Below are 12,385 nucleotides of genomic sequence, written 5' to 3' on the forward strand. Positions count from 1 at the left end.
AGCAGTATTTCTTGAATGCATGTATCTCTCATCCATGAAAAAAGAAATGACAAAAATGTTAAATACATAAATCTTAAATTAACATCCATATCACAACACAGATTAGAGTAAAAATAACCCCTTTGCTTACAGATGACATTTTGCTAAAGGTGTAGCATGAGGTTTTTGATGATTATTAACTAGGATGATGCAAGCCCCAAACTGAGATGTACTTTGGCTGTTAGATGCATTCTAACCCTTGTGATATGGAAAACCATGGATAAATCCTAAAGTAATCTGCTTTGGCAATTAAATTGGGGAAAAAAATGGACAGAAATCTCAACTTGTTTTGCTTTCTCTATTACTGATGCTTTAAATATAGGTGTACTTATGATAAAAGTTGATTCTAATAGGCAACTCATAAAACTAAAATGATTTCATATCTGAATAATATAAAGCTGTGTTTTTAATTATACTATGAGATGTAATATGCATGGTCTGAAATCTGGGCATTGACTGCTATTGTATCATATAATCCAGGCAAAGTTAGAAAATTTGTTGACATTTCAGTCTATGGCCAGGAAATGCTTCAAGGTAGACTGAAGATAAATCACCTTTAAATTCAGGGATTGGTTGATGGTGCCAAAATGCCTTATCTTCCATATTATCATGAACCCCTCATTAAGCATGCTGTGAGGAAATACTGCAAGTCTGGAAAGCCAAGGTAGATCAGCATGCTGTTCCACATGAACTTGTACAGTAATTTGGTTTGCTGCAATACTGAAGATAACCATCAGCTTCAAAACATTCTTAGGATTTTCTTTTGACTTAAAAATAACACAGTAACACAACGAATATATTTATTCTCCACATTCCAAACATTTTCAAAGAGCATATAAATTCTAAGAGTCTGATTCATTCTCCTCCATATGTATCAGAAAATAGCTCATGAATGGCTTTCCTAACCCACGACTGATTCAGCCCTTTCCATTGTGTTGTCAACTCTCAAATTTAATTCAGTACCTAACTACTGAGTTCCTTAATTGCCACATTCAGTGGCTGGCACTGAGAATATGGTGGTGAACAAAACTGATAACCATCTCTGCTCTCACAGAAACTCCTTGTCAGGAAAAATCCATAGCCAAACTAATTTTTCTATTCACATTGAATTCTTACATACTCCCTGCCTACTTTAATTTCTCAAGTGGCTTATTGATTTTTGTTCAGGTCCTAAGACTTTGTATATACAAACATATTCAAGGGTATAGCAAATGAACTAACAAGTTCAAAGTGGCAAATATAAATAGAAATGAGCAGTGATGTGAAAGATAGGTAATTTTGCTCATTCAAATGTACAAAGATAAACCAGAATCTATTTAAAATATGGTGTCAATTTATCACTTCATTTTGCTTGGATAAAAATGCAGAAAAAAAGACTACTCACTAGCATGCTTATTTATAGTTCTAGGGTAAAACTAGGTGGGACCAGGGCAATCTATCACCTTATTTTTTATTGCCTGTGATATCTGCATTTTTTTCTGACTCTCTTTTTTCGTGCACATTGGTTTCTCTAGTGTTGCAACTCAGGAAACTGTAAATGATGAATGATTGTATTCACAATTAAGCCATTAAGCAACATAGTCTTATAATAATATAAAGATATATTATAAATCAAGTCCCAAGTAAAAAAATGTTGTGTAGTTTATTTTTCAATAATTTTCTGTGACAATTATACAAAACCCCATATTGACCTAATTCTAAACTTACTTGTATCACGGTTACAGTTTACAATGGTTCTTGAAGGTGATTAAGTTTCCTGTTATTTCTGGCATTTGCTTCTCAAAGATTTTCAATTATTTTAAAACATAAATGCCAACTAGAGTTATGTTTAATTTTCAAAATTCAAATATTGCGTTTCCTAATTCTTTTTAAGTGCTTTAAAATATTTTGAGAACCCCATAATATAATTGGTTTGGGAATGAAAGGGAAAAAAGTTCTGTTTTGTTTTTTCCATTTCTAATGTTTTTTTTGTCCATCAGTTTTCAAAATTTCCAGCAGTTTTTATCTAGCATTACACTCATGAAGTGCTCACTGATTAAGTGCTTCACAAATAACTTATGATCATCTCTTAGGAGCTAGCCAGTGTTCTGATTCCTGAGGATTGAAATGATGGTTCAATAAAATTTTTAATTTCCATTTGTGAGAGATATAAAATAGACAGTAAAGATACAATGTTACAGAGGAAATACTGACAGCAGTGAGAGCAGGTAGGAGAGCTATGTAACTCAGTCTATATAACCACTTATGTTGTATCACCATATTCTAAGCATCAACCCACACTCACCCAATCTGATTTCTGCAAAGATTTATCAATCACTTGAGGAAAAGAGTATATTCTTTGGATGAAATGTATACTTTCTGTTTCAATTTCGTAGTATCAATATCACCCAAAATATATATCTTTACATACATATATATAGTATATATATTTAATATAAATGAATATATACATGAATGTATGTTTATATACATGAATATATACATATTCATGCACACATGTATGGAGATATATATATAGAGAGAGAGACAGACAGACAGACTGGATTAAGCTAGACGTTCTGAGAACTTACATTTTTAGATTATAAAACCATGATTTTAACCTTCATAGATTTGCCTCTACTGAATTGACATTTTGTCATTTTACCCTGCGATTGCTTTGAGGCACATGTACATCAGAATTCATGTAGAACTTGGAATTTATGATTTTATTTATTGCAATGACAGTTTGAAGGATACTATCTTCAAAATCACACAGGGTCTTCTTTTTAAAAAACATAATAGGAATGGAACTGGGGAGATTTTTCTCATAAACCAAGGTACTCCTTTTAATACTTTAAAAGCTGTGATTTTTGAAATGCTCATATTTTTATCATTGCTTTAGCCACCGGGAAATTTAGAATAAAACTACTACTTCACTTTTTCATGAGCTTTGTTTTGGTTAAGTGTTCTGTATAAATTATTTTACATATAAAATGCAAAACACAAAAGTGTATTTCATATGTATATTCTTTGTTGAGGTTTTTCTGAACAAAAAGGTATTAGCACACAAAATGCACATGATATGCTGTTTTATTTTATTTTATTTACATATTTATTTTGATGGTTTCTAGTTTTAGCAATAATCAGCTTAAATTTTTCCTGACATGGTTTGTATCTTCAATGTTACTCTGCTTCTTTTATTATGATGTTATCTAGTAATCTGTATTTATGTTATTTGACAATAGAATATTATTCATTTTTAAGTCGTTGATTATTTATTTCCAATACAAATAATTTAAGTCCTCCTGACACCCAATTTCATTCTGCTGTTATATAAACTTTCGTGACAGATGCACAAGTTTAAATTATCGACGTAAAAAGAGATATATCTGGTTTAAGGATTTGAAGAAACTTTGTGGTTCATGTTATGTAGAATGAAACCGAGAAGCAAACCAGAGCAGCTAAGGGTCATTTTTATTAAGGATTTTGCTTTTACCTCATTGAATTTGTTTCACTATTGATTGACTCATGTTCTTGGCATTGTTGGAGCCACTTTGCTTCCTTTTGATTTATTTTTTACCTGCTCAGCACTTTTCAGTAGCGCTGCAGTGTGTCACACTAATCAAGGTTGCCTTTATTGGTGGAATCCAGTAATCCTTCGGTGAGAATGAGGATTACAAGTGACAGCTCAGAAAAGAGTAAAGATAAGGCAAGGATAATGAAAAGATTTTAGTCAAATCATTTGACTCCCCTTCTTTCTAGCCTTAGTTTGTGTGTTTGTGTGTGTATGTGCAAATCAATTTTTAGCCTCCAAAAATAATTAAATTCAGAACTCAAACCATAAAACTCTTAAAAGAAAGTATAGGCAGTAAACTCTGAGACATAGGCCTCAGAAAATTTTTTTCTGGATATGTCTCCCTAGGCAGGGGAAACAAAAGCAAAAATAAACAACTGGACTACATCAAACTAAAAAGTTTTTGCCCAGTGAAGGACATCAATAAAACAAAAAAGACAACCCTACTGAATCAGAAAAGATACTTGCAAATGATACCTGACAAGGGATTAATATCCAAAATATATAAAAAAGTCATGTAACTCAACACTAGAAACACCAAATAATCTGATTAAAAAATGGCCAGAGGATCTGAATAGGAATTATTCCAAAGAGGACATAGAGATGGTCAATAGACATATGAAAAAATGAGCAACAAATCATGGAAATGCAAATCAAAATCACAATGAGATGTCACCTCACACCAGTCAGAATGTCTAAGTGTCAAAAAGACAAAAAATAAGTGTTGGCAAGGATGTGGAAAAAGGGAGCCCTCCTACACTGTTGGGGGGAATGTTAATCGGTACAGCCACTATGGAAAACAGTTTGGAGATTCCTAAAAAAATTGAAAATAGAAATACCATATGACCCAACAATTCCATTTCAGGATATTTACCCAAAGAAAACAAACACTAATTTGAAAAGATGTATGCAGCCCATTATATACATATATACTTATATATATATGTATGTGTATGTATATATATGTGTGTGTGTGTGTATAAATGGAAGATTAGTCAGCCATAAAAAAGAATGAAATCTTACCATTTATCATTTGCAAGAACATGGATGGACCTTGTAGGTATTATGCTAAGTGAAGTAAGTCAGAGAAAGACAAATACCATATGATTTCACTTGCAGGTGGAATTAAAAAAACAAAACAAACAAAACCAAAAAAAAAAAACCAGAAACACACTCATAAACACAAAGAACAAACTGGTGGTTGCCTGAGGGGTAGGTGGGGGGAGTGGGTAGAGAAAATAGTTGAAAGGGATTAAAAGGTACAAATTTTCAGTTTTGAACTAAATTAGTAATGGGGATGAAAAGTATAGCATAGGAAATATAGTCAATAAAAAAAGTACATTCAGAGAGCTTGAAATAGTTAGGAAGACAAGGAAGAATAGGAGCAGTCATGTATATTAAGAACATTTTCCCCATTTAGTTCACTAATAAAGCACTTAGAGTGTTTGAAAATTTTACCCTAATCATTACTGTTTAATAATAATGTATTGCTCAAATGTGAATTCATGAGCTCAAATGTTCAATTATTTCATTATATCTTGACTTTGGGTGAATCCAGGTTCACTATAAGCAAGTTATACTATACCCCTCTTTAATTAATGATAGTCATAGAACTAGCTACAATATTTCTGGCAATTAAATTAATTTTACTATCTGCATATCCCTTAACATCAACAAAACTTTCAATTTGAGCTTCATATATAAAATCACTTGAAGCTATACTAATAAAATATTATTTGAGCTTCAGTGACATCAGGAGCATTTTGCAGGAAATTTATACTTGGTCTGATGCATATTACATAACTTACTCGTAAAGTAAGAGCCATTGAAAAAACAGGTGTCAGTGTGCATCTGCATTTGTACTAAAATAAAACCAGTTCTGTCACTTACCATTATTAGAAATACAGAGCAGTTCTCTTAATAGTTCCTTATTACAGATTGGCCCTTCTAACTATAATTTCATACCTCATGATGTAGGAAATATAAATTTATTTTAAACAGAAAATGGAAAATGGCTAAGAAAAACAATGGTAAGCATACAGAGCAGGTGTTTAGAAAACTCACCAAATCCATGATCTTGGATCCAACTTAAAATTACTTGAAAAAAAATTCAAAAAGTGAATAAATCTTTATTTATAATGACATAAAAAAGACATTTTAGCAATTGCTTAGAGATATTCATTGTGGGATGCAACTAATGTTCATTGAAAACAAGGATTCTGATACAATTTCTTCCCAAGAACAGAAATTGTTCCTTTGTTGATATTTTGTTAATTTGCATGAAAACACAAATTGTGAACTGTCTCTTTTATTTTTTCATTTTTCATTTTGGCATCATTAATATACAATTACATGTGCAACATTATAGTTACTAGACTCCCCCCATTATCAAGTCCCCACCACATACCCCATTATAGTCACTGTCCATCAGCATAGTAAGATGCTATAGAATCACCACTTATCTTCTCTGTGTTGTACAACCCTCCCCATGCCCCCCTGCTACATTATGTCTGCTAATCATAATGCCCCCTTTTCCCCCTTATCACTCCCTTCCCACCCATACTCCCCAGTCCTTTTCCCTTTGGTAACTGTTAGCCCATTCTTGGGTTCTGTGATTCTGCTGCTGTTTTGTTCCTTCAGTTTTTTCTTTGCTTTTATACTACACTCATGAGTGAAATCATTTGATTCTTGTCTTTCTCTGCCTGGCTTATTTCACTGACCATAATATCCTCTAGCTAAATCCATGTTGCTGCAAATGGTAGGATTTGTTTTCTTCTTATGGCTGAATAAAATTCCATTGTGTATATGTACCACATCTTCTTTATCCATTCATCTACTGATGGACACTTAGGGTGCTTCCATTCCTTGGCTATTGAAAATAGTGCTGTGATAAACAAAGGGATGCATATGTCTTTTTGAAACTGGGCTCCTGCATTCTTAGGGTAAATTCCTAGGAGTGGAATTCCTGGGTCAAATGGTATTTCTATTTTTAGTTTTTTTGAGGAACTTCCATACTGCTTTCTGCAATGGTTGAACTAATTTACATTCCCACCAGCAGTGTAGGAGGGTTCCCCTTTCTCCACAACCTCGCCAAAATGTGTTATTGTTTGTCTTTTGGATGGTGGCAATCCTTACTAGTGTGAGGTGATATCTCTTTGTGGTTTTAATTTACATTTCTCAGATGACTAGTGATGTGGAACATCTTTTCATGTGCCTGTTGGCCATTTGAATTTCTTCCTTGTGGAAGTGTATGTTCAGATCCTCTGCCCATTGTTTAAGTGGATTATTTGCTTTTTGTTTGTTGAGGTACATGAGCTCTTTATATATTTTGGATGTCAACCCTTTATCAGATATGTCATTTATGAATATCCCATACTGTAAGATGCCTTTTTGTTGTATTGATGGTACCATTTGCTGTACAGAAGCTTTTCAGCTTGATACAGTTCCACTTGTTCATTTTTGCTTTTGTTTCCCTTGCTCAGGAAGACATGTTCATGAAGAAGTTGCTCATGTTTATGTCCAAGAGATTTTGCCTATGTTTTTTTTAAGAGTTTTATGGTTTCATGACTTACAGTCAGGTCTTTGATCCATTTTGGGTTTACTTTTGTGTATGGGATTAGACAATGATCCAGTTTAATTCTCTTGCATGTAGCTGTCCAGTTTTGCCAACACCAGCTGTTGAAGAGGCTGTCATTTCCCCATTGTATGCCCATGGCTCCTTTATCATATATGAATTGGCCATATATGTTTTGGTTAATATCTGGACTCTCCGTTCTGTTCCACTGGTCTGTGGGTTGGTTCTTGTGCCACTACCAAATTGTGTTGATTATTGTGGCTTTGTAGTAGAGCTTGAAGGTGGGAAGTGAGATTCCCCTCCTTTATTTTTCTTTCTCAGGATTGCTTTGCTATTCAGGGTCTTTTGTGGTTCCACATAAATTTTAGAACTGTTTGCTCTAGTTCACTGAAGAATGCTGTTGATATTTTGATAGGGATTGCATTGAATTTGTAGATTGCTTTAGGCAAGATGGCCATTTTGACAATATTAATTCTTCCTACCCAAGAGCATGGGATGAATTTCCATTTATTAGGGTCCTCTTTAATTTCTCTTAAAGAGTGTCTTGTAGTTTTCAGTGTATATGTCTTTTACTTCCTTGGTTAGGTTTATTCCTAGGTATTTTATTCTTTTTTATGCAATTGTGAATGGAATTATTTCCTGATTTCTCTTTCTGATAGTTCATCATTAGTGTATAGGAATGCAACAGATTTCTGTGTATTAATTTTGTATCCTGCAACTTTGCTGAATTCAGATATTAGATCTAGTATTTTTGGAGTGTTTACTTTATGGTTTTTTATGTACAATATCATGTCATCTGCAAATAGTGACAGTTTAACTTCTTCTTTCCCATTTGGATTTCTTGTATGTCTTTGTTTTGTCTAATTGCCATGGCTAGGACCTCCAGTACTATGTTGAATAACAGTGGGGAGAGTGAGCATCCCTGTCTTGTTCCTGATCTCAGAGGAAAAGCTTTCAGCTTCTCACTTTTCAGTATGATGCTGGCTGTGGGTTTATCATATATGACCTTTATTATGTTGAGGTACTTGCCCTCCATTCCCATTTTGTTGAGTTTTTATCATGAATGGATGTTGAATTTTGTCAAATGCTTTTTCAGCATCTATGGAGATGATCATGTGGTTTTTGTCCTTCTTTTTATTTATGTGGTGGATGATGTTGATGGATTTTCGAATGTTGTACCATCCTTGCATCCCTGAGATGAATCCCACTTGATCTTGGTGTATGATCCTCTTTATGTATTTTTGAATTTGGTTTGCTAATATTTTATTGAGTATTTTTGCATCTATGTTCATCAGTGATATTGGTCTGTAATTTTCTTTTTTTGTGGGGTCCTTGCCTGGTTTTGGTATTAGAGTGATGCTGGCTTCATAGAATGAGTTTGGAAGTATTCCCTCCTCTTCTATTTTTTGGAAAGTTTTATGGAGAATGGGTATTATGTCTTCTCTATATGTCTGATAAAATTCAGCAGTGAGTCCATCTTGCCCGGGTGTTTTGTTCTTGGGTAGTTTTTTGATTGCCAATTCAATTTTGTTGCTGTTATTTGGTCTGTTTAGGTTTTCTGTTTCTTCTTTGGTCAGCCTTGGAAGGTTGTATTTTTCTAGTAAGTTGTCCATTTCTTCTAGGTTATCCAGTTTGTTAGTATATAATTTTTCATGGTATTCTCTAATAATTCCTTGTATTTCTGTGGTGTCTGTAGTGATTTTTTCTTTTCTCATTTCTGATGCTCTTTATGTGTGTAGACTCTCTTTTTTTCTTGATAAGTCTGGCTAGGGTGTTGTGTATTTTGTTTAATTTCTTGAAGAAACAGCCCCTGCTTTCATTGATTCTTTCTATTGTTTTATTCTTCTCAATTTTATTTATTTCTGCTCCGATCTTTATTATGTCCCTTCTTCTACTGACTTTGGGCCTCATTTCTTCTTCTTTTTCTAGTTTTGTTAATTGTGAATTCAGACTATTCATATGGAACTGTTTTTCTTTCCTAAGGTAGGCCTTTATTGCAATATTCTTCCCTCTTAGGATGGCTTTCACTTCATCCCACAGATTTTGTGGTGTTGAATTATTGTCATTATTTCCATATATTGCTTAATCTCTGTTTTTATTTGGTTATTGATCCATTGATTATTTAGGAGCATGTTTTTAAGCTTCCATGTGTCTGTGGGCCTTTTTGTGTTATTTGCTTAATTTATTTACAGTTTCATACCTTTGTGGTCTGAGAAGCTGGTTGTTACAATTTCAGTCTTTTTTAATTTGCTGAGGTTGTTTTTGTGGCCTAGTATATGATCTATACTTGAAAATATTCCATGTGCACTTGAGAAAAATGTATATCCTCCTGCTTTTGGGTGGAGTGATCTGTAGATGTCTGTTAGGTCCATCTGTTCGAATATGTTGTTCAGTGCCTCTGTGTCCTTACTCATTTTCTGTCTGATTGATCTGTCCTTTGTGAGTGGTGTGCTGAAATCTCCTAAAATGAAAGCATTGCATTCTGTTTCCCCCTTTAACTCTGTTACTATTTTTTTGATATATGTAGGTTCTCCTGTATTGTGTGCAAAGATATTTTTAATGGTTATATCCTCTTGTTGGACTGACCCCTTTATCTTTATGTAATGTCCTTTTTTGTCTCTTGTTACTTTCTCTGTTTTGAAGTCTATTTTGTCTGATACAAGTATTGCAACTCCTCCTTTTTTCTCCCTACTTTTTGCATAAATATCTTTTTCATCCCTTCAATTTTAGTCTGTATATGTTTTTGGATTTGAAGTGAGTCTCTTGTAGGCAGCATATAGATAGGTCTTGTTCTGTTTTTCCATCCAGTGACTCTATGTCTTTTGACTGGTGCATTCAGACCTTTTACATTTAAGGTGATGATTGATAGGTATGTAATTATTGCCATTGCCTGCTTTAGATTTGTGGTTACCAAAGGTTCAAGGGTAACTTCCTTACTATCTAGCAGTCTAACTTAACTCACTTAATATGCTATTATAAACACAATCCAAAGTTTCTTTTTTTTCCTCCTTTTTCTTCCTTCTCCATTCTTATATAGTAGGTATCATATTCTGTACTCTTTATCTATAACTTGAATGACTTTGGGGGTATTTGATTTGCTTTTGCATCTGCTTAGTAATTAATTGTTCTCCTTTCTTTACTGTGGTTTCATTTCCTCTCATGGCAGCTATTTACCCTTAGGAACACTTCCATCTATAGCAATCCCTCCAAAATGCACTGTAGTGTTTGTATGTGGGAGGTTAATTGTCTCAGCTTTTGCTTAACTGTAAATTGTTTAATCCCTCCTTCAAATTTAAATGATAGTCTTACCGGGTAGAATATTCTTGGTTTGATGCCCTTCTGCTTCATTGTATTAAAGATATCATGCCACTCCCTTCTGGCCTATAACGTTTCTGTTGAGAAATCTGATGACAGCCTGATGGATTTTTCTTTGTATGTGATCTTTTTTTCTCTCTGGGTGCTTTTAATATTCTGTCCTTTCTTTGATCTTTGCCATTTTAATTATTATGTATCCTGGTTTTGTCTTCCTTAGGTCCCTTGTTTTGGGAGATCTGTGCACCTCCATGTCCTGAGAGACTATTTCCTTCCACAGACCAAGGAAGTTTTCAGCAGTTATGTTCTCAAAGACAATTTCTGTTCCTTTTTCTCTCTTCTTCTTCTGGTACCCCTATAATGTCAATATTGTTCTATTCTGACTGTTCATGCAGTTCTCTCAATATTTTTTCATTCTTAGGGATACTTTTTTCTCTGTGCGTCAGCTTCTTTGTATGCCTTTTCTCTAATTTCTATTAAATTGACTGTCTCCTGTACTTCTTCTAATCTGCTTGTAAATCCCTCCATTGTATGTTTCATTTCAGATGCTGTATTCTTTAATGATTGAATCTCACTCCTGAATTCTGCCCTGAGTTCTTGAATATTTTTCTGTAGCCCCTTTAGCATGTTTATGATTTTCATTTTGAAATCTCTTTCAGGAAGATTGATTTCAGTTCCACTTGACCCTTTTCCTGGGGTTTGTGGGATTTTGGTTTGAACCAAGTTCCTTTGACATTTCATATCTGTATAGGGCTCCCTCTAGTGCCCAGAAGCTCTACTCTCTGGAGCTGCTCAGGCCCTGGAATCATGGCAGGTGCTACAGGGGAGCAGCACTGGTTCTTCTAAGTGGAAAGCACTGTTTCCTACTTCCCAGCTTCAGTGCCTTTCTCCAATGCCAGCAGCAGTAGGCCAAGCATACAAGCCTCTGTGCTTAGTGCCTGTAGCTTCTATTCGCAGGGCTCCCCTCTGGCTGGCCTGGCGTAAGGACAAGTGCAGCCATTTTGTGAGCCTGGGCCAGCTGGGAGGAAGGCGCAACAGGCTGTGTATCATGTTAGGGGGTCTCGTAGCTGCATATCCAGACAGGGGGATAGAGCACCTGAAGCTCCTGAAAGTTCCCACCCAGCTGGGCAGAGTGCACCATGTCAATTTTGTCCACCTGTCCTTTCTCTTGAGCAGCAAGCTCTGCAATTCTTGCCCCTTTAGCAGCCCTCTCACTCTTAGAAATCCTCTCACACTGCCTGCCTTTCTTTTGTCACAGAGTGGCTGGATGTGGATTGCTGTTTGCTACAAGAGGGTGGAATCTCAGCCTCTCCAATTAGTCCACCTGTCCTAGCTTTCCAACCCCACTGATCTCCAGAGCACCATGTAATGTAGGTTTGTGTTCCCAGAGCAGATCTCCAGAGCTGGGTGTTCAGCAGTCCTAGTTCTCCATCCCCTCCCCACCAGTGTCTCTTCCTTCTGCCAGTAAGCTGGGGTGTGGGAAGGTTTTGGGTCCTGCTGGATCATGGCTTTGGTACATTACCCTGTTCCATGAGGTCTGTTATTTTCTTCAGGTGTATGGAGTTTGGCGCAGGTTTCTTTCCTATTTCTCTTTCAGGATTAGTTGTATTAGCTATATTTTCATATTACATGTGGTTTTTGGAAGAGGTTTCTGTCTCACCTTTCATGCCACCCTCTTTAATCTCCCACAAGTCCATTTTAAATATAAATTCCTAATGGCAGAAAAAAAATGAAAGTGGCTTATACATGTAGAGTTGAAACTTCAGGTAAAACACTAAGTCAAATTCTTTGGTTAATACAAATAAGAAATTTTAATTGAATAAAAGAGTAATTAGAATAAATCTTTAAATAAGCATGCTTATTACCTTTAAATACTTGTGATTAATTGATTTATATGCTTATATAAT

The sequence above is a fragment of the Manis pentadactyla genome, chromosome 3 (assembly GCF_030020395.1).
Source record: "Manis pentadactyla isolate mManPen7 chromosome 3, mManPen7.hap1, whole genome shotgun sequence".
Classification (NCBI taxonomy): domain Eukaryota; kingdom Metazoa; phylum Chordata; class Mammalia; order Pholidota; family Manidae; genus Manis; species Manis pentadactyla.